This window comes from Malaclemys terrapin, chromosome 9 (assembly GCF_027887155.1).
Source record: "Malaclemys terrapin pileata isolate rMalTer1 chromosome 9, rMalTer1.hap1, whole genome shotgun sequence".
Lineage (NCBI taxonomy): Eukaryota > Metazoa > Chordata > Testudines > Emydidae > Malaclemys > Malaclemys terrapin.
The window spans coordinates 41,923,968-41,947,049 of record NC_071513.1 but is presented as its reverse complement, the minus strand read 5'-3'; the positions used below and the strand labels follow the sequence as shown (position 1 = coordinate 41,947,049).

Sequence of the window (23,082 nt, the reverse complement as noted above, 5' to 3'; positions counted from 1 at the left end):
ACCAGGAAGCCCAACTCCTGTGGGAGTTCTGTATAGCCCACAACATCCTCCTCCGAGCATTCCACCTACCCGGCGAGAGCAACACGCTCGCAGATCGCCTGAGCAGGGTGTTCTCACATCCACACGAGTGGTCTCTGCACAAGGAGGTGGCAGAATGGATTTTCCTTCAGTGGGCACTCCCCAGGTGGACCTATTCGCCACTGCCCAGAACCGTCTGTGTCCCAGGTTCTGCTCCAGGATGATAGAAGGCGATGGGGCCATGACGGAAGCGTTCCTGCTCGATTGGTCGGGGCCCCTGATGTATGCCTTCCCGCCCTTCCCCCTCATAGGTAGGGTCCTACAGAAGGTGAAGTCGGATGGGGCGAGAATTATCCTGATAGCCCCGGATTGGGCCTGTTAACATTGGTACAGGACCCTAGTGCAACTCTTGGCGGCCCCCCCTCGCAGGCTGCTGCTCCGCCCGGACCTCCTCTCCCAGGAGGGAGGTCGTCTTTTCCATCACAACCTGGCCCCGCTCCACCTGATGGCGTGGCTGCTCCGTGGCTAGAGGTGGAGGAGGGGAGGTGTACCGAGGCTGTTAGACAGGTCCTGTTTGAAAGCAGGAAGCCATCTACACAGAGGACCTACCTGTCTAAGTGGTATCGGTTCTCCTCATGGGTGAGGGAGAGAGGTTCCTCCCCCGCGTCCGCTCCGCTCCAGCTGGTCCCTTAGGATCCAAGGGCTAGCCCCCTCCTCAATCAGGGTGCACCTGGCGGCCATTTCGGCCTTCCACCCTCCGGTTGCGGGACAGTCAGTGTTCTCCGACCACATGACTTCCAGGTTTTTAAAGGGCTTGTACAGAGCGTTCCCTTATGCTAGACCCCCGGTTACCCCTTGGGACCTGACCCTGGTTCTGTCACGCCTCACAGGACCTCACTTTGAGCCCTTGGCCACTTGTTCCTGGTCCCACTTATCTGAGAAAGTGGCGTTTTTGGTGGCTATCACCTCAGCTCGCAGGGTTTCGGAGCTTAGGGCACTGAAACACCCACAGGGCCCCAAACTTTGACTAACCACTTGGGTTGCAAAGGGGCAGAAAATCTGTTAGTTTGTCAGATTTAAGGTTTCTAATGCTGCACCAGCTTTGTTTCCAAGAAGTGACTCAGTGATTATATAATTACTCTGACTGCACCTCTGTGACCTGAGTGAATCCTGTAACTTCCAATTTGGACTTTTGTGCAGGACTAAAGAGAAACGAGCCACATTCTCCTTGATTACCCACTCTGACAGTGAAGTTATGCCTGAACTGTAACTTCTACATTTGTTCTGCAGAAGAACCCACAGACACATGCATCCAGTTGTGCCAAATTCTAACAGCGTTTCTCATACCATGTGGCAAGCGAATCTAATTAGTCTAAGCTGTTGTTTGCACCCCGGCAGCTGTGCTAACCTGCCAGGCAGAGGGTTAGATTTGGAATGCTACATATTTCTGTCCGCCCCTAATACTTCATTCAACTTGCTTCCCTAAGTGTTGGATGAATCCAGAAGAAAGCAATGTGGATTTTAATCTTAACCCTTTCGCTAATGGTGGTTGCTGCAGTCTCCTGGGACAGGGCAGCTTTTCTTTGATTCCTTCCAAGGGGATGCGCTGACAGTGTTATGCTCTGTTTATCAGGTGCATGAGTCAGCATGAGGTTGCCCATGTCAGAGGTGAAACTAGATTTAGTAGCTTTGGTTTGGATCATTAGTTTGCATGTGAAACGCCAGCCGCTCTCTGTCCCCGTACAGTAGTCCATTGGCTCTGGTCTCATAAGCTTGTTGGGTTAGTGATGCAAGTATGCTGTGTTTGAGTAGGAAATGTGAGGATGTGACATGAGTGCTCTTGGGACACAGATGTGCCTGTTCACTTAAAAAAAACAAACCAAACAAAAAAAGAAACCCTAGTGCCTTGGTGGTATGTATTAGGTTGCTGAGGAGGAAAGGTGGGGTTTTTCTATGGTTGGAAGGGTTGCTTGCTTTTGGTCTTGAATGGGAGAAAGTTGGTCTTTAAGGTGGGCTGCTGTTAAATTTTGAGCGCCCCCCCCCCCCCCCAAGAGTTTCGGAGAGATGCTTATATGGATAACAAGAATATCCAAAATAATGATAGCAAAAATTCTGGAAGGGATATAAATCCTCCTGCTGCAGGTAATAAGTCCCAAATTCTAATGGGGGTTAGGAAGAAATTTCCCCTGCAAGCAGATTATTTCATCAGTGGCCTTCTGCAAGACTTGTTGCACTTTCCTCTGAAGCAACTCGAGAGATTAGGGGCATGGAACAGCTTCCATATGAGGAGAGTTTAATAAGACTGGGACTTTTCAGCTTGGAAAAGAGATGACTAAGGGGGGATATGATTGAGGTCTATAAAATCATGACTGGTGTGGAGAAAGTAAAATAAGTGTTATTTACTCCTTCTCATAACACAAGTAGGGGTCACCAAATTAAATTAATAGGCAGCAGGTTTAAAACAAACAAAAGGAAATATTTCTTCACACAACCTACAGTCAACCTGTGGAATTCTTTGCGAGAGGATGTTGTGAAGGCCAAGACTGTAACCGGGTTAAAAAAAGAACTATATAAATTCATGAGCTTTTAGCCAGGATGGGCAGGGATGGTGTCCCTAGCCTCTGTTTGCCAGAAACTGGGAATGAGTGACAGGGGATGGATCACTTGATGATTACCTGTTCTGTTCATTCCCTCTGGGGCACCTGGCATTGGCCACTGTCGGAAGACAGGATACTGGGCTAGATGGACCTTGGTCTGACCCAGTATGGCCGTTCTTATATTTTTCTGATACATCTCACCAGATGTAAAACTAATCAATGTTTTATGGGCTACTTTTTAGTAGATCATCCAGTGACTACATGGCAGAACGTTGGGTAAAATATCTTAGGCAGAGCCTGCACACTCTGATCCATGCGTATATTTGAGTCAAGCAAGGATTTGTGTATTGCATTGTGTCTTTTTCTTTTGCCTTGATTACCACTAAGGATGTGATGCTAGGAATATTCTGATTTTGAACAAGTGACAAAACTCTTACTTGAACAGACAGAGACTCTGGAGACATAACCGAAGAGGCTGTGTATCCATGCAGATGACTGTACTTAGGGTGTGCATATTCCAGCGGGCCTTGTGACCCAAGAACACTTTAATGCCAGCTGGCAAGGGAGTTCACCAAAGAACGTCAAGTGAGGTCCTAAATGAAAGCTAGGGTCATACTGGTCATTGATAGCCTTGTGAAATGTACGGTTTAGCCTACAGAAGGAATTCGGCTTTTGCCTAAGTCTAGGGGAGTATGGGAAATTGAGTGTTTGTTCATGTGAGCAAAAGTTAAGAGATAAGTTGGACACAGTATGACAGGAGAACTGCAGTTAGCAAGGATATGACCTAAGATTATGTTGCGGATATGTTTTGGTTATACCTGGTTTTAGCATGGTTTTTTAATGAGCGTTTTAAAGAAGTTTGAATGTTTTTATTAAAATGCTGTCCATATTGGTAATATGGGAAGGATGTTGATGTAGATGTTTGTTTAACCAATATGTGATTTAAAAAGCCTATAGAGAGGTGGCAGAAATGTGACTATGGTAATTAATTAGTATGATAAGGGATTATAAAAGGAGTAGCCATGCTAAATTGCAGGAGCACTCCATTTAGCATCAAAAAGGGTACCACTAGGTTACAGGATCATAAGGCTATACTTTCTGTGTCAGTGGACTGATTGCCTGTTGATACACCATTACATCTCTGAATGTGACTATAATTGTAGTACCTGTGTGAATGGTAATTGTATGCCTGTTTGCTTAACTAATCAGCTTTATTTAAAACAAAGTTTGGTTCTATCATTTGAAGGGTCATCTGCTAAACTAAATTGTCTGTAACCTACATAGAGGCTTGACCCTGAGAACTAAGTTTGGTTTATTGCACTCTTAGTTTTAACTATTTAATACTGATTGGGAACATTTAAAAGTCCAGGTTAAAGTGTACAGATATTATGTCAGGAGTTATGTATACTGAAAATGTTAAGTTTTGTATCACAATTGAGGTGGAGAAACGAGTTTCCTGTCAGACAAGATATTTATTCATCTGTCTCTGTTGAGGTGTTAATTAAGCATTGTAAGCTAATGAAATGGAGTTCCGTTTACATATTAAGTCAATGAGGGATCTGAAATCAACGAGGAATAGCTCACAGGAGAAGAAGCCGGGGGAGTTGTATTGTTTCTAAATACAGATGCACAAAGTGACTTTGGGGATATAAGGAGAAGACACCCCCTATTCCTGCATCTAGGAAATAAACAGGCAGTATGTTTACATTCATGAAAACAGGCTCTTCTTTGAGTTATTGCTCTTGTGTATTCCACAATAGGTGTGCATCTCGCCACGTGCACCAATGCCGGAAGTTTTTCCCCTAGCAGTACCCATAGGGGAGCACACCTAACAACACCTAGAGTGGCGCCTCTATGGTGTGGTATAAGGGACGTTGCGCACTCCCCCATCCTCAGTTCCTCCTTGCTGCCAGTGAAGGTGCATCGGAACTGCTCTGCTCCAGCTTGTCTGTAGCTTTCCTCTAGAACTCTTGTTCTGTTGTAGTAGTACCTGTAGTTGAAGTAGTTTAGATTAGTGTTAGTTTAGTTTAGTGCGCCCGGGTCGGGGCATGCTCCGTGCCCCAGGCTTTAAGTCATGCGACACTTGCAGGTGGCAGATGCCAGTGAGTGACCCGCACGCGGACTGTTTACGCTGTCTGGGGGAAATCCATCTCAGTGATCGCTGCAAGATTTGCAGATCTTTCAAGCTTCGGACCAAAAAGGAAAGGGACATTCGGCTCCAAGCCATTCTGATGGAGTCGACGTTGACCCCGACTCTGGTGCACCGCTCCGAGTCAGCACCAGGTACTGCAGCGTCGGTATGCGGCAACCCCTGGGTGCCTTCCACCAGTCGGCACTGCTCCCCGTCCACCGAGCACACCAAGAAGGCTAAGAAGAGGTCTTCTTTGCGGAGGCACTGGAGCAAGACCGGGGGATAGACTAGACCCACGTTGGGCAGTTCTCGGTCCCCGTCGGCCTCCAGGTCTCTGATTCAGGTTGAGCGGAGTAGCCCGGCCCATTCGGTGCAGGCTTCCCCAGATGTCTGGGTGCCTTTCACGCCGAAGGCCCTGCAAGCAGCCCAGGACGTTATGTCCCTGCTTGTACCTGAGGCACCGCCACCGTTGGCTCCCTGGTCCAGAGGCAAGCCACCACTTGGATCTCTGCAGTTGCCTCCTGATTGGTACCATTCGCGATCAAGGGAATGTTCCTGACGCCGTTCGCCACTCAGCAACCGTCCCGTGCGTAGTCCACACCGGTCACCATCGACCCCTACAAGGTTGTCTGGCTGGATTCCGACTGACGGGTTCCAGGCACTGCTCTGTCTCGAGGGACCGTAGACCTCGCGAAGGGAGCAGGCTCTGTCGAGACTGAGACAGATAGCACGGAGGTCCTTGTCTCTGAGAGGCTACCGTAGCCCATCGCAATACGGGCGTTGATGCCGTTCCTAATCTTTGTCTCGCTCCAGGACCCCGCTGCAGCACCGCTCCCGCAGTCCTGGGCGTCGATCGCCGGTGCCTCACTGTTGTGGATCCGCCCGCAGGAGCTGATTGCGAAGCAGCTGCTACTGGCGGTACCGTTCCTCCATGTCAGGATCATGGTCTCATGGTTGGCACTGTTTCCGACGCCACCGTTCCTCCCGGTCCAGGATAGCGGCAGGTCGGACGCTAGCCCGGCCTCCCTTCGTAGTCGTGAGTCGATGGGACAGGCTAGTCAGGCTGAACAGCTTGCTCTGCTGGTGCCACAGCAGGTGCAGTAGCACCGTGCTGCTTAGCTGGCACCGTGGTACCAATGGGCCCCATGGCCCCCGACGCAGCCCCCAGTGAGAGCTCACTTGGTTGCCGGAGCCTCAGAACGACAGTCGGCCTCCTTTTCCAGGCCTCCCAGAAAGGAGTCAGTGGGACGTGCATCTTCGGTTCCATGCCCAGAGGGCGACCAAGTGGTGGGACTTCCGGTACGAGTGGGTACACAGAGTACCTCGCCCGCATCCTCACCCTCCCCTGATGAGGCGATTATGGCCCGTCCTCCCTCTGTTCCGCAGGAAGACTCTAAAGCCCACCAGGAACTATTAAAAATGGTGGCATCGAGCCTCAACCTTCAGGACGAGCAGGTGGAGGCACCCTCAGACTCCATCTTCAACGTCCTATCAGCCTCAGCATCGGCCCTCCCACTCCATGAAGGGGTGGAAAAATTTCAAATGCCTTGTGACAAACCCCGGCTTCCTTGCCCCCCATCTCTAAGAGGGCAGAACGGAAGTACTTTGTGCCTGCTAAGGGGCATGAATACCTGTAACACCCACCCTGCCCCCAACTCCCTACTCCAAAAAATAAAGACTCAAGGAGGCTGGACTTATTTGGGAGAGAGGTTTATTTGTTCTCAAGTTTCTAGTTAAGGGTGGTGAGCCATCAGGCTCTCCTGGGTCGGTATGAGTTCAATGTGTGGGGCTCTCTTCCCAAATTCGAGGACTCCCTCCAAGAGCGTGACAAGAAGGAGTTCAAAGCTCTGGTAGAGGAGGGTACAGCGGCTGCCAGGGCAACCCTGCAGGCAGCGTCGGATGCTGCGGATACAGCCGCAAGGTCCATGGCCTCCACAGTGTCCATGAGAAGGGAGTCGTGGCTCCTGCTGTCTGGGCTGTCCAGTGAGGTGCAGAACTCCTTGCAGGACCTCCCATTCGATGGCAAGGCCCTGTTTGCAGAACAGATGGATGTGAAGCTGTATGGCCTGAAAGATTCCCGCACTACGCTTAAGGCACTTGGCCTCTATGTCCCGGCTCTGGCTAGACCCAAGTTTAAGCCTCAGCAGGCTCCCACCCAGGCCATCCACTGTAAATACGAGCCCCCTTATAAAAAGTCACAGGACTATAAGAAACGCCCGCAGAGGCAGTCCCGGTCTGCCACCCAGCCTTGGTCCTCCAAGAGTAAACAGGCGGAGAAACGTCAGTTTTGACGGAACGCCCGGGGGCGACCTACCAGTTCACACCAGGGATCCACCTGTAATAAAGCTTCCCTTCTCCAACTGGTTGTGTGCTTTTCTCCCTGAGTGGTCGCAGCTGACTTCGTACCATTGGGTCTTCAACACTGTCTCCTAGGGCTACACTCTCCAGTTTACCTCTACCCTGTCCAATCACCCTCCGTCCCTCCTGGGGGATCCCTCTCACAAGGTCCTGCTAGAACAGGAGGTGGGGCAGCTCCTTGGCTTGGGAGTGGTGCCAGCGGAGTTCAAACGCAAGGGGTACTACTCCCGCTATTTCCTTATCCCGATGGCCAAAGGGGGGCTCAGGCCCATCCTGGACCTGCGAGGCCTGAACCAGTACATGGTGAAGTTAAAGTTTTGCATGGTCTCTCTGGCCTCCATCATCCCCTCCCTGGATCCTGGGGACTGGTACGCCGCCCTCGACCTGCAGGACGCGTACTTCCACATTCATATATTCAAGGGGCATAGGCGCTTCCTCTGTTGGGCAGGAGCACTACCAATTTACGGTCCTCCTGTTTGGCCTGTCCATTGCTTCCAGGGTATTCACAAAGTGCATGTCTGTGGTGGCAGCCTACCTTGGACGTCGTGGGGTCCAGATCTTCCCCTATCTGGATGACTGGCTGGTCGCAGGTGCAGGATCACGTGGCGCTCCTCCTGTCCATGGACCTGTTGGTGAACGACACCAAGTCCACGTTAGTTCCGATACAGCACATAGAGTTTATCAGGGCAGTCCTGGACACGACGTCGGCCAGGGCCTCCCTCTCATCGGAGAGATTCAAGACCCTGAAAGGGCTCATCGACACAGTCACAAGGTTTCCTGTGACGACAGCCAGAGCGTGTCTCCAGCTCCTGGGTCACATGTCAATGTGCACATGTGGTTCGCCACGCCAGGCTCAGGATGAGGCCCCTCCAGCTCTGGTTGGCCTCGGTCTTCTCCCAGGCGAGAGACAGGATGGACAAGGTCCTCACTGTGCCTGAGCTGGTGATTGCCTCCCTACAATGGTGGTCCTCCCCAGGGAACATGCTTCATGAGGTCCCGTTCAAGGGCAGTCCCCCGTTAGTGGTGTCCGATGCATCGGACCTGGGGTGGGGAGCCCATGTGGGGGACATTCAGACCCAAGGTCTGTGGTCTGCGCAGGACTTTGCACTGCGTATAAATGTCGAGGAACTCAAGGCGGTCTGGCTGGTGTGCGTAGCCTTCCACTCACATCTGGAGGGCAGAGTGGTCAGGGTTCTCACGGACAACACAGACTCAATGTTTTACATCAACAGGCAAGGCGAGGCCCGCTCCTCTGCCAGGAAGCCCTCAGGCTGTGGGACTTCTGTATAGGCCACGATATTTTCCTACAGGCCTACTACCTACCGGGTGCCCGGAACTCGCGGGCGAATCGCCTTAGCTGAGACTTCTCTCAGCACAAGTGGTCTCTATACCCAAAGGTGGTGCATAGACTTTTCCAAGAGTGGGGAACTCCCCAGGTGGGCCTATTCATGACTCAGCAGAACTGCCAGTGTCCCCGGTTCTGCTCCAGGGGCGGCTGGGAGTGGGTGCGATCTCTGATGCCTTCCTCATGTCCTGGTCAGGCCAACTTCTCTATGCCTTCCCCCGATCCCCGCAAGGTCCTGGAAAAAATAAAGATGGCCAGGGCCCAGGTCCTCCTGATTGCCCTGGTGTGGCCCAGGCAACATTGGTACAGGACCCTCACGAGCCTGGCGATCACCCCACCGTGGCCGTTGCCGTCCCAGAACTGCTTTCCCAGGGCCAGGGCCGCCTCCTCCACCCCAACCTAGCATCACTCCACCTCACGGCATGTCTGCTTAATGGTTAGGCTGGAAGGAAAGGACGTGCTCGGAAGGGGTTCAGCACGTCCACCTGGAAAGCAGGCAGCCCTCCTCATGTCAAGTGTACTTGGCAAAGTGGTCTCTGTTTTCCCAGTGAGCAGCTGAGGGGGGCATTTCCCCCATGGCTGCCCAGATCCAGGTCATTTTAGACTACCTCCTTCACCTTAGAGCCCAAGGCCTGGCGCCCTCGTCCGTCAAGATGCACTTGGTGGCCACATCAGCCTTCCACCCACCGGCACAGGGGCACACGGTATTCTCCCATGCTATGACTGGCTGATTCCTTAAGGGATTGGATTGTCTCTTTCCGTATGTTAGGCCCCCAGTCCCATGCTGGAACCTGAACTTGGTGCTGTCCCGGTTGACGGGTCCCCCCTTTGAGCCAATAGCTACATGCTCCTGGTCGCACCTCTCGTGGAAAGTAGCCTTCCTGGTGACGATGACATCTGCGAGATGGGTCTCGGAACTCAGGGCCCTGACCTTAAAGCCCCCGTACACGGTGTTCCATAAGGATAAGGTCCAGCTCCGCCCACATCCTTTGTTCCTCCCAAAGGTGGTCTCCGCCTACCACATGGGTCAGGACATTTTCCTGCCGATCCTCTGCCGCAAGCCCCATGCGTCCAGTGAGGAGTGACACCTCCACACGCTTGATGTGATACAGGCTCTGGCCTTTTACCTGGAGCGGACTAAGCCGTTCAGGAAGTCTTCGCAGCTGTTCATTGCCTTGGACGAATGCATGAAGGGTCGGCCGATCTCCACTCAGCAGCTCTCCAACTGGATCACCTCATGCATCCGTACCTGTTATTACCTGGTGGGAATTCCTCCACCGTGAATTGTGAGGGCACACTCGAGTAGGGCGCAAGTCTCGTCGACTACCTTTTTAGCCCATGTCCTCATTCAGGACATTAGCAGGGCTGCCACATTGTCTGCAGTTCACACGTTCACCTCGCATTATGCGATAGTCTCCCAGACCAGGGAAGACGCCGGGTTCGGCAGGGCTGTGCTCCGTCCTGAGAGTTTGTGAACTCCTACCCACCTCCAACAGATATAGCTTGGAATCACCTATTGTGGAATACACATGAGCAATCACTCGAAGAAGAAAAGACAGTTACCTTTTCCATAACTGGGTGTTCTTCGAGATGTGTTGCTCATGTCTATTCCACATCCCGCCCTCCTTCCCCTCTGTCAGAGTTGTCTGGCAAGAAGGAACTGAGGATGTGGGGAGCGCCTCTTATACCGTGCCATGGAGGCGCCATTTCAGGGGTCACTAGGGGTGCTCCCCTATGGGTACATCTAGGGGAAAAACTTCCGGCACTGGTGCATGTGGTGAGCACGCACACCTATTGTGGAATAGACATGAGCAACACATCTCGAAGAACACCAGTTACGGAAAGGGTAACTGTCTTATCCTAGCCATCATTGGTTGAAGATGCTGCAGAAAAGGTTTTGTATGAAAGAAACTTAGTTAGACAAGAGAGTAATTTGTTACTTAAGTTTAGTCTCTAGAAAGCATGTTATGATTGTTTTATATGTAACCTTTTGTTTCCAATGTCCTTACTCACTATCACTTAAATCTTGAATCTTTCATAGAATCATAGAATATCAGGGTTGGAAGGGACCTCAGGAGGTCATCTAGTCCAATCCCCTGCTCAAAGCAGGACCAATCCCCACCTAAATCATCCCAGCCAGGGCTTTGTCAAGCCTGACCTTAAAAACCTCTAAGAAAGGAGATTCCACCACCTCCCTAGGTAACCCATTCCAGTGCTTCTCCACCCTCCTAGTGAAAAAGTTTTTCCTAATATCCAACCTAAACCTCCCCCACCACAACTTGAGATCATTACTCCTTGTTCTGTCATCTGCTACCACTGAGAACAGTCTAGATCCATCCTCTTTGGAATCCCCTTTCAGGTAGTTGAAAGCGCCTATCAAATCACCCCTCATTCTTCTCTTCTGCAGACTAAATAATCCTAGTTCCCTCAGCCTCTCCTCATAAATCATGTGCTCCAGCCCCCTAATCATTTTTGTTGCCCTCCGCTGGACTCTTTCCAATTTTTCCATATCCTCCTTGTGCTGTGAGGCCCAAAACTGGACACAGTGCTCCAGATGAGGCCTCACCAATGTCGAATAGAGGGGAATGATCACGTCCCACGTTCTGCTGGCAATGCTCCTACTTATACAGCCCAAAATGGATTCCCATTCGCTAAACCAGTAGTTCTCAAACTTTTTTTTCCTCCGCAGACCACTTGAAAATTGCTGAAGGTCTCGGCAGACCACTTAATGATCTTTCCAAATGTTGTTTGTACCATTAGCTAACTATGGTAAAGTGCTTTGTATAAAAGCGCTATATAAAAAAAAAGTTTTTGTTCTACAAATAAAAGCACACAACTCATATTTTCATATCAGTAGTTTTACCTTTCTAATGTGATAGATGTGCCCTCTCTCCCCCTCCACGGCAGCCCACAAGCTGTGGCTGGGAAGGAGAGGGGTCTCTCCCCCCATCACAGCAGCTCCCAAGCTGGGGAAAGTCACCTCTTTCTCTGGCCGCCGCAGCCCTGCATATCCCAAATTCCCCCCCCACCCCCTCTTCTCACCCCACTGCCCCCTCCCACCTGCCCTCTATTCCCCCCAAGGCCACCACCTCACTTTACATGTACGTCTTCTCCAGGGTCCAGGCACCTAATTAGTGAAGCCATGCAGGGCTGCCCAGAGGATTCAGGGGGGCTGGGGCAAAGCAATTTTGGGGGCCCCTTCCATAAAAAAAAGTTGCATTACCATAGAATACTATATTCTACTGTGGGGCCCGGATCCTGGGGCAAATTGCCCCACTTGCTCCCCCCCCCCCAGGCGGCCCTGGAGCCACGCCTGTGCAGCTCCACTAATTAGGTGGGTCGCCCTTCATTCTGTTGTGTATGGTCACTCAGGTGTGCACCTTAGCAGAGACTATCCGCGGACCACCTGAATGGAGCTCGCAGACCACAGTTTGAGAACTTCTGTGCTAAGCCAAAGTTAGCCATGGCATAGAAAGCTTAAAAGCAAGATATGTTGGTCAAGAAGAGGATAATTTGTAAGCCAGCATAGCGGGAATGAGATGCTACTACCCTGCTCTGTCCAACATGTGGAAAGGCCTGTAAATCAAATGGACTCCTTAGCAGTCAGTACTTCAGTATAAGCTTTTGTTAAAATGGCCATCTCTGACCCAAAGGATAATGGATGAGGACATTAATTGGAAGAGGTGTGTGGATTCCTAGGACTGGAATAGCAGGGATGTTGGGAATTGGAATGAAAGGGCACAGAAGTGTAGGAAGTTTGTCCTAAGTATGCAGCATGTACTTGGCACTAGCTGCCACAACTAATCGCTTGCTTTCATAAGCACTAGCTTGCTCTCAGTTTAAAACCAATGAGCAGTCTCTTCAGCTGTTTAGGAGATGGGGTTGACAGTGAAATGTGCAGGCAGTCTTTTTAGTAATAAAGGATCTAATGTCTATAGGAAAGGAATGAAACCATTCATTCATTCATTCAAACCTCTTCTGTGCCCCCGTTCCTCTCCCCCAAAACAAAGTTTTGTGTCTACTGTAGCTTTAGTTGCAGCTTCCTTCTGGAGGCTGTTTCCAATGACTAGAAGTTAAATTCTCTAGATGCCAGCTTCCTTTTGTCATTCCTACCTTGCCCGCTGTGAAGGAAGGCAAGGGATACTGCATCTTTAACCTTCCTCTGTTCAGCTAAAATCCTCCCTCTTTCAAGGGAGGTCCAAGAGTCCGCTCATGTGACTGTCAGCTGGTGATGACATGCTTAGTGCAGAGAACCCGGCAGTGCTGGAAAGGGAGGAGAATGCAGCAAGTGCCACTGTAAAGGAAGTTACCCTACAGTCCCTTTCACCAATCTCCTGTATCCAAAGATACAGCCATGAGACAGGCTTCAAACGGTGCTTCTGTGGAGAGGAAAAAATCCAAGTGAGGGTAAGGAGGCTGCTGAAGGGAGTGTATGGCTTGGCTAATCGTATCAACACACTGCAGCAGCTGTTAGGGAGTAATGGGTAAACTGCTGGTCATCCTGCTAAAGCTGCGGGTCTGATTTCTCTGCTCCTAAGAAAGGAGGGTGGTTGCAAAGGGCTAAGAGTGAATATTGGATTTCTGTTCTCTAATGGTGTCATGCAAATTGTTGTAAACAAGTGATTCCTTTCCTTTATGCAAAGCAGTTCTGTTACCAGATTCCCTCTAACAGAGGAAGGCTGGGGCATCCTGGAGAGAACTGTCCCTCCCAAGTGCTGTAACCTTTTTATTGCCTCATTAGTTGTGCAATGGACACTGAATGATGCACTGTATAGGTGCATATGCTGCTTTATTTTAAATTAGATTTGTCAGTATTGTTCACAGATTGAAAGATTTTAAGTCAAAGAAAATCTAAAAATGGAACATTGACCTTTTTTTGGCAGGTGCGGGAGAGAGTAAACATGCTAAAATGTCTGTGTTAAAATGCCTAACTTCTGGCTATAGGGAGTCTTCCTGTTCTCATGTCAGCTGGTGTATTTGGCTGCAGTCTTGAGTACTAATTGATGATCTAATTGTGCAAATTAGAGAAGGGGAAAGCCTGTTTGGTCATCTTGTCCATGCCATGACAGGGCAGGACTGTGCTCCTCCAGTCTTATGGCCCCTTCTTTCTATTTTGGATCTGTCTGTAATTAGCGTAGTGTTTTCATCTGTGACGAACAGGGACAGGAAATGCAGCCCTGGTAAATATTAATTACTACCAGCCATCTTCTAGTTCAATATTTCTCTTGGAAATGTAAGGATGTTTCTTTTTATATTGTGTTTAAAGATGAACATGTCCATTTTCATGTTCTTGCTGTGCTTTGTCAGGACTCTTGGATCCCATTTTCCAATGCAAAAATGAATAATTCTCTTAAAGATGTTCGAGTGATGCTCTGATGAATGAAATTTTCTATCCGTGAAACAGGAGCTGCCTGGAGAGCAGTACTATGCACACACATCCCTGACCCGGACAGGCTAGTTCTAGGGGTCCAAATGGAATGAACTATGAAGAGTGAATTTCCTACTTGGACTTCTAACTGAGACTTCCAACACCCATTGTGGTGATGGTGATAGTGCCTGTGATATGGGCAGGTATCTGCTTGTCTACGCAGCAAGTTACTGTGTTGCAAGCTGAGGCTGCGACTCTCCAGCACACCAGCTTGCTGCATAGTAACATCCTGTGTGCACGTTGCTACAGCGAATGTGGCTTAGTACACTAGGCTGTGCTCCGGGACTTTCACTGCAGAGTAGCAGCATCCACCTGGAATGTTCCTGTGTAGTGAGCTGGTGAGCTGTAGGTTCCCACCCCGGCTTGCTGCACAGTAACTTGCCCTGTAGGCGAGACCTTTATAACTTACCCGTGATGCATAGGTATCACAGGAGTCTCCAAAGAGCGGATGACTTAATCATAATTGAAGTTTATTACCTAAGGTCTCCTGCAGTGCATTCAGGCTGCATAGCATGCTTTGCTGTGCATATTCTTTGTGCTATTGTACTTTGGCTGCTTTGCGGTGATCCTCAGCTGGGAGAAGGTTCCGTGGCAGTTAGAAGCTGGGGGATATCCCAGGAGAGCGAATCTGATTGTGTCTTGGAGGGATGTAGGCTGAACAATAATAGCATTTTATTGATCCTTTCCAGTCACCCTTCAGCACTGGGAAGGGCTTTATGTTAAGTCAAAATACTGTGGTTTAATAGATGAGCTTTCCCAAGGACCATTGCACTGCTTTTGAAACTGGGGGTCACTTTTATTGAGCAAGAATTAATCCTTTACTTCCAGTCTTAAGTTTTAATCAGCAGAGTTTCCATGAGATTTTAATGTATCTCCCTCTCTGGTATTTACCAAGGATAGCATAGTTAGTTCTCTGTTCACTATTGCTGAACATAGTGACCCCATAAAACTCATACCAAAGTGTGTACATCAGGGCACTTCCTGGCACATACCTAAATCTGTTTCATTGCTTTGCTCTTAAAACCGTGATCTGAAGCTGTTTCATTCTTTGAGTCAATATTAACAGAGCAAAATGACTGCTTATTCCATTCCTGGGGGACATAGCAAGAACAGTTTTCTGATGCTCCACAAATGGTGTGTGGTCACATAGGGTATGTCTACACGGAGATAAAAAGCCCATGGCATCGAGTCTGAGCCCAGGTCAGCTGACCCAGGCTGCAGAGCTAAAAATACCAGTGTAGACATTTGGGCTTGGGCTGGAGCCAGGGCTCATAGACTCATAGACATTAAGGTCAGAAGGGACCATTATGATCATCTGGTCTGACCCCCTGCATGCTGCAGGCCGCAAGACCCTTCCCTGGACTCTACCGTTGAAGTCCCCAATCCTGTGTTTTAGTGACTTCAATCGGCTGAGACCCTCCTGCTAGTGATCCCTGCCCCATGCTGCGGAGGAAGGCGAAAAACCTCCAGAGGCTCAGCCAATCTACCCTGGAGGAAAATTCCTTCCCGACCCCAAATATGGCGATCAGTAATACCCCGAGCATATAGGCAAGAGTCTCTAGCCTGACCCTTGTTGGCCATTATGCTGTTCATGTACCATTGCTTGGTTTTCCTTGGCTACTATGTTTTATGACCCTTCTCCCTCGTGGGGTCTCAAAGCCCAGGCTCCGGCCCGAGTCTGAACATCTGCACTACAATTTTATAGCTCCAGGAGCCTGAGTCAGCTGACCTAGGCCAGCTGCAGCTGGCTGCGGGTCTTTTATTGCAGTGTAGATGTATCCTTAGTTCAGGTTGTTAAATAGTATTAAAAGCTAATAATACATTTTCCTAACATTACTTTTCCAGCTAAGCAATTGCTGTAGTTGCCAGAGTGATATTATGCAGTTATGTGGGGGGAAACTGTTTCCTTGATACAGTCTTTCTATTAAGATTTAGCCCATGCTATTAAAATTTGGGAAACCTTGAACTAGAATATTTAAGAGCATGCACTAGTTTTATTCCTTGTTGTTTTGAAGCTACTACTGTGACTGGAAGTATAGCCATTTGCATCAGTCACCTAAGTTGCATTATTTTACCTTTTTGCTTCCTCCATGTTTGTTTTGGTGCCCAGAGAGAGACGAGGGCATACTCCTCTTTGGTGTATATTATAGGTGGTATTTCTTTTTTTGTGGTAGAAGTATACTTGGGTCATACCGACTGCAGGTAGCTGCATACTGATTGAATGTTATCTGAAGGTTATGGCCCGTACCAGTTGTGTATGAGCTCCAAATGTTAGCAGTTTTTGTCCTTTATTTTCCAGGAAAGGGTAGTGCTTGGGATTTTTATGGGGGTTATTTAAACAGCAAAGGCTATCAAGGCTGAAACCAGCTTACCCACTCTTTATTTTTAAGCTGCTATCCGTAAAGTGTAAAGACAGTGTCACAGATGACAGACAAAGCTAAATCTTTCTTTAATGCTTCCAATGGAAACTGGGTGTGCTCAGCACCTCTGCAAATTGGGCACAAGGGTTTCACACTAACAAAATCTGTGAATGTTTCCAGAAAATTTGGCTGTAACCTAATCAGTTTTGTACCAAATGAAATGAAGCAAGATAAACAGGCCATTCTGCAGTGCTGGACAGGCATGCTTCAAGACTCACCTGGTAGTCTTTTTACTGGGGAGGAGGATATTGATTGTGGGGCTTTCTTGAGAACCTGTGGGAAGTGGGGTTTGGGAAGATACTGTGGGTTTGTCTGGTTTGGGGATCATGCTTTTTCTTAAAGTATTCTGTATAAACTGCAATGCAGTCTGATAAGTACAGTAAACACATCTGAATGCTTATTTCAACTGTTGTAATTCTCTCCCTCTTTTCCTCTCCTTCCCTCTCCCCTATGTTTTTTTTATTTTAATTTATGATTGTCCATGAAAAGTAGCTGAACTTTGACTTCTGAAACCATGGCTTGATCTATTGGTACACACAAATTGATGGAAGATTGAGTGAATTCTCTCCTACTGCTACTCTTGCTGAACAAAATTAACCAAGGAAAGGAAGGACATAGAGAAGAAATTCTTTAATTGCCTATACTCTAATGCTCAGGGTGACACGAGGAATTGAAATTGCTCATTTATAAGCATAAATTCTATCTAGTTGGTATTACTGAAACCTGGTGGGATGATTCACATGATTGGAATGTTAAAATCAATGGTTATATAACCCATTTAGGAAGGATCTAGTAGTGGTGGGAAATGGGGAGGGTAGTGGCACTCTGTCACTGATAACTTTGAAGAAAATTATCCTGAATGCTTATGGATCAATGTCATAACAGATCAAGTACAATGTTTGCTACAGACCCCACTAGGGAATAGGATGACCACCACCTTATACACCTATCTGTAATGTGTAAGGAAAAAAACCCGTCTGATCATGGGGGACTTCAATTTGAGTAACATGCTGGAGGCCTCATGCCGTCAATACTAAAACATCCTTGGAATTTCTAAACATTATAGATGATGATTTCCTAACTTAAAAAGTGTTGCAGCCAACATGGGAATTCTATATTCTGAATTCTGGAACTGATCACAGAACTAAAAGTAATCGTAGCTTAGGTACAAGTGATCATGACTTGATCAGTTAAAATGTCCAGGAAGAATAAAGTCCAGAACAGTGAGATATAGATATAGATATATAATTATACACACACACTTGGTGCTTTAATAGGGCCAATTTCACAAATCTGAAAACAATTCTGAGCCAAATTAGCTGGGAGGAAGAATTTAATAAGAAAAATGTGAATGATAATAATTGGGAATAATTTAAGAACACCTAACTAGGTGCCCCAAAAGCCCCAATCCCACAACTGAGGAAGAAAGCCATGCTGGTTTAAAAAAACAACAACTTGCTTTAGGGAAAAAGTCGCTGTAAAAAATAAAAATAAAATTAATGGAAGAAAGGGGAAAATCATAGTAATGAATATTAATCAGAAGTTAAGAATTGTAGAAAATTGATAAGGGAAATGTAGGGACACAAGATGAAATCAATGACCAGCTGAGTTAAGGACAATAAGGAGTTTTTTAAATATGTTAGAAACAAAAAGAATCCTGACAATGGCACTGGTCCATTACTAGATAGAAATGGTAGAATTAGCAGTAATGTAGAAAAGGCAGAAGTGTTCAATAAATATTTCTGTTCTGCATTTGGGGGAAAAAACACATGATTTAGTCTTCTCATATAGTGATGATAATTTTTCCATTCCACTAGTATCTCTAGAAAATGTTAAACCGAAGCTACTAAAGTTAAACATTTTAAAATCAGCAGGTCCAGATAACTTGCATCCAAGAGTTTTGAAAGAGCTGGCTCAGAAACTTGTTGGAGTGTTAATGCTGATTTTCAATAAATCTTGGAGCACTGGGGAAATTCCAGAAGACTGGATGATAGCTAGTGTACCAGTTTTTAAAAAAGGTTAAACGGGTTGACTTGAGTAATTATAGGCCAGTCAGCCTAATATTGATGCTGGGCAAGATAATGGAGCGACTAAAACAGGACTCGATAAATAAAAAATTAAAGGAGAGTAATGTAATTAATAGAAATCAACATAAGTTCATGGAAAATACATCCTGTCAAACTAATTTACCTATTTTTGATGAGATTACAAGTTTGGTTGATAAAGGTAATAGTGTTGATGTAATATGCTCTAAACTTCTGTAAGGGGTTTGACTTGGTACCCCATGACATTTTGATAAACTCGAATGATATAAAATTCATATAACATACATTAAATGGATTAAAAACTGGCTGGTCTCAGAATGTAACTAAATGGATAATCATCAAGTGGGTGTTCCCCTTTGGGGTCTGGCAGGGATCGGTTCTTGACCCTACACTATTCAACACTTCTTTTTTTATTGATGACGTGGAAGAAAACAAAACCATCACTCATCATTTGCGGATGACACAAACATTGTGGGAGTGGTAAATAATGAAGACAGGTCACTGATTCAGCACGATATAGTTCACTTGGTAAGCTGGGCGCAAGCTAACAATATGCATGTTATAACTGCTAAATGCAAATGTGTACATTTAGGAACAAAGAAAGTAGGCCATACTTATAGGATGGAGAACTCTGTCCTGGGAAGCAGTGGTGGATAATCTACAGAATATGAACTCCTAATGTGATGCTGCATCCAAAAGAGCTAATGCAATCCTGGGATGCATAAGCAGGGGAATCTCGAGTAGCAGCAGAGAGGTTATTTTACCTCTGTATTTGGCACTGGTGCAACTGCAGCTGGAATACTGTCTGGTTCTGATGCCCACAGTTCAAAAAGGATGTTGCTAAATTGAAGAGGGGTCAGTGAAGAGCCACGAGAAATGATTAAAGGATTAGAAAACATGCCGTTTTAGAATGATAGTCAAAGATCTATTTAGCATAACAAATAGACGGTTAAGGGGTAACTTTATTACAGTCTGAGTACCAACATGTGGAACAAATATTTAATAGTGGGCTCTTCAATCTAGCAGAGGAAGGTATAACACGATACAATGGCTGGAAGTTGAAGCTAGACAAACTCAGACGGGAAATGAGACATACATTTTAAATGAGGAGTGTACTTAACCATTGGAATAATTTACCAAGGGCTGTGGTGGGTGTTTCACTACCAACTTTTAAATCCAGATTGGATGTTCTTCTAAAAGATCCACTCTAGGAATTATTTTGGGTCAGTTCTCTGGCCTGTGTTATACAGGAGGTCAGACTAGATCAGAAGTGGGCAAACCATGGCCCGCGGACGGTCCTGCCTGGCCCCATAGCTCCTGGCCCGGGAGGCTAGCCCCGGTCCCCTCCCCCTTTGTTCCCCCCTCCCCTGCAGCCACAGGACCGGCGGGTTCGATAAGGGGCAGGGGGTCCCGGGGGGCAGTCAGGGAACAGGGGGCAGTTGGATGGGGCGGAGGTTCTGGGGGTGGTGGTCAGGGGATGGGGAACAGGGGGAGTTAGATAGCAGGTGGGGTCCTGGGGGGCGGTTAGGGGCAAGGGTCAGGGGACAAGGAGCGGGGGCGGGTTGGATGGGGGTGGTGGGTTCTGAGGGGGGCAGTAGGTGCGAGGGGTCAGGGGGTGGGGCCAGGCTGTTTGGGGAGGCACAGCCTTCCCTACCCGGCCCTCCATACAGTTTCTCATCCCGATGTGGCTCTCAGGCCAAAAAGTTTGCCCACCCCTGGACTAGATGATCAAAATGGTCCTTTCTGGTTTCAGAATCTATGAACTCCCTATATTATAGGGCAGTACACCCTTTCTGGATAGCTCTTTAAGGGAGCTGTATCACAGTAGTATGCTTGCGCTGGGTGAGCATATAATAGATTTACTAGCTGTGGAGTCTGTGTTCTGAGGACTGCATGGACTAGCACTTGCTTTGTTAAATGCTTCAGAGTTTGGGGGAATCCTGGGTGTTGATGGGCTGCTCAAGAGCAATTTGTATTACATAATTTTAAGGGATCTCCAGATTCTGTGTTCCAGTGACCGTTTGGGAGACTAATTTGTGAAACTTCCTGCTGCTTTATAATACATTTACATGTGCTGTGACTCCAAATTTAGAGTGCAGTGAGTGTGTCACCAATCTACCCCCCACATTCCCCCATACCTGGGCCAAAACACACAGGGGCAGAGTTGCAGGGAAGTTTAAAGCTGGGGTGCCATCACTGGCATCCAGCACAGCTTTCTTCTAATGCCCCTGCCTTGTCCATTCTGTCCAGAGTCAGAATATTGGACGTTCCACTGCATGAGATGCCTCCTTTTAGCAAAGATATTGGAACGTTCTGCCATACAACCTGTCTGAGAATCTTTGGGTGCTTCTGTAAGTTACAAATCTTGCTGAATGTCCTTGTAAGGACCGTAAAAGAAAATCAAGGGGTCCTAACACCTTAAGGGTACTCTTACAGCCAACAGAGTGCTCCAGAATGTGTGGTTCATAAATTAATTTCTGTAAGTCACGGTTTTAAGGTATCAAGTATCAAAGAGGTAGCCGTGTTAGTCTGGATCTGTAAGAGCAGCAAAGAGTTTATAAGGTGACACAGGACTAACAGACATATAGGAGCATGAGCTTTCATGGGTGAATACCCACTTCTTCAGATGCATGTAGTGGAAATTTCCAGGGGCAGGTATAAATATGCAAGCAAGAATGAGTAAGGTTTTAAGGTAGTTTTTCTTCTGAAACGTTTTCTCTCCTACAATAAGTGATCTTCAGAGGGCAGAGGAAAATGCTCTATATTCATTTATGAGCTTAATCTAGCAATCAGTAAAACTAGATCAGCATGTTTGAAGTCATCTTACAGGGCTTCCTGACACTCCCATTCAGCGGCATTCGTTAGCTGGTAACAGTTCTTCCAAGCAACCCTTCCAAGAGCACATTTTATTGTACTTTTGCTGTTAGCTTGGGATTAGATTTTTTCATTTAATTAATGATTAAAAGCTAGTACCTGAGGCCTCAGTAAGAATTGGGAAGCCTTGAATTACTTGGTCTGTAGAGAGAACTTATGAGAGGGAATGCCTGTAACATGAAAGCTTCCTTAAAGGAGGCAAAACTGGCTGCAAAACCATTATTCATGGGTAAAAACTCCATTAACTAACTTAATTCTCATTGTAACCTGGGGAGTCCTTGCTGCTTGAACATCTGCGGGCTTTAGAAGAAAAATATATATGGAGTAAGTATTAAAGGAATCCACTGGTATTGACCAGGATCAAAGGTTTGTGCCTGCATACACAAAGGAATGAAGGCTTGGTCTGATTTACACAGGAAGAATTTGTTCCACATATATTAATCTGTCAAAGCCACTTGATTTCCTTGGATAGGGTTTAAAAGACCTTTGTTTTACTTCCCCCCGCCCTTTGTTCTAGCCCCTTCATATCTTCAAATCATGTGAAAAAGCACGTTTCAAAGGGGCAGAGAACAAATATTAGGTTGATGTGTTTTAAGGCTCTTTTCGGATTAAAGGTGGTTTAAATTTTCTCTAAAACAGAATATTAATGCAGCAATGGATTAATGAATATTTTGCAGGTGGAGAAGTTAAATTTTTATCACATAAGAAAAAATGCATTTCAGACTCGTTACAAAGTTATAAGGGGCACACTTTTCTTCTGTTGGCTTCATGTTCAGTGGCTTTATTCTTGGGAGAGAACATGGGTAGGCCACTGGACCGAGAGGAGATCTGTGTTGTATTCTCATCTTAGTCATCTTGGGCAAATAATTTTACTTCCCCTCTGTGCCTGTTTTCCTTCCCACCCTTTGTCTTACCTTGTCTATTTAATGACAGGTTTCAGAGTAGCAGCCGTGTTAGTCTGTATCCGCAAAAAGAACAGGAGTACTTGTGGCATCTTAGAGACTAACAAATTTATTAGAGCATAAGCTTTCGTGGACTACAGCCCACTTTTTAAAGCTTATGCTCTAATAAATTTGTTAGTGTCTAAGGTGCCACAAGTACTCGTGTTCTTTTTGCGGATACAGACTAACACGGCTGCTACTCTGAAACCTGTATATACAAGTACTCCTGTTCTTCTTGTCTATTTAGGTTGTCAGCTCCTGGGGGCATGAACTCTTAGTGTGTGTATATACAGTGGCTGTTATAACAAAGTCCCAGTCCCAGTTGAGACCTCTTTGCTGTGCTCTAATACAATTCATACACAGCAGCATCTCTTGTTGGTTTTGTTTTTTTTTCTAGCATTATGTTGCTTGCTGCTATTGTCGTCTTCATTATGGAGCTGTCTCTTTTCCCTACTTGCCTCCTGTTTTTAGCATGCATTTTCTTAAATGCCGCTCTGTATAGGTCAGTGATACTGACGGTTGAAGATGTCTAACACCGGGACTTGAAAAATCCAGCTTTCACTCCCCTCCCCCACCCCAAAAATAATTCTAGTCTTTAGGTTTGGGGCGGGGGAGATTCTCTTCCAAATGTAAGCAAAGTGTAACTCAGGGCTGCTCCTCAGGGTCAGCTGCTCTAGGCACTGCTTTTAGCAGAGGAGTGTTCTGGGAGGAAGGGGGAGGGGTGGGTTTGCAGAGCATGATGCAGGGATCCATCCACCAGAGCAGAGGGCTCTTAGACTTGCAGGGAGGAGGGAAGATCTATGATGAATGGATTTATTGCAAGGAAGGGGCTGCACAACACTGATTTGTGTGAGGAGTTGCTATAAATATTGTGGGGTGAGGGGCTGTTTTCACTTGATTTATTAGGAGCTACTGCTTTTTGTGA

General features: G+C 47.0%; 1 protein-coding gene across 2 annotated transcripts in view; it reads left to right on the top strand.

Annotated features, from left to right (window-relative positions):
* LOC128843149 (H(+)/Cl(-) exchange transporter 5) overlaps positions 1-23,082 on the top strand; it is a 103,740-nt gene that overhangs the window by 59,819 nt on the left and 20,839 nt on the right. Inside the window, exon 1 of one of the 2 annotated variants that reach the window (XM_054039729.1) lies at positions 12,711-12,856. The exons of the other annotated variant lie outside the window; for it this stretch is intronic. The gene's annotated coding sequence lies outside the window, so the exon portion shown is untranslated. Of the gene's footprint in view, positions 1-12,710; positions 12,857-23,082 lie in introns of those variants that run through there. 2 annotated transcript variants of the gene reach the window in all.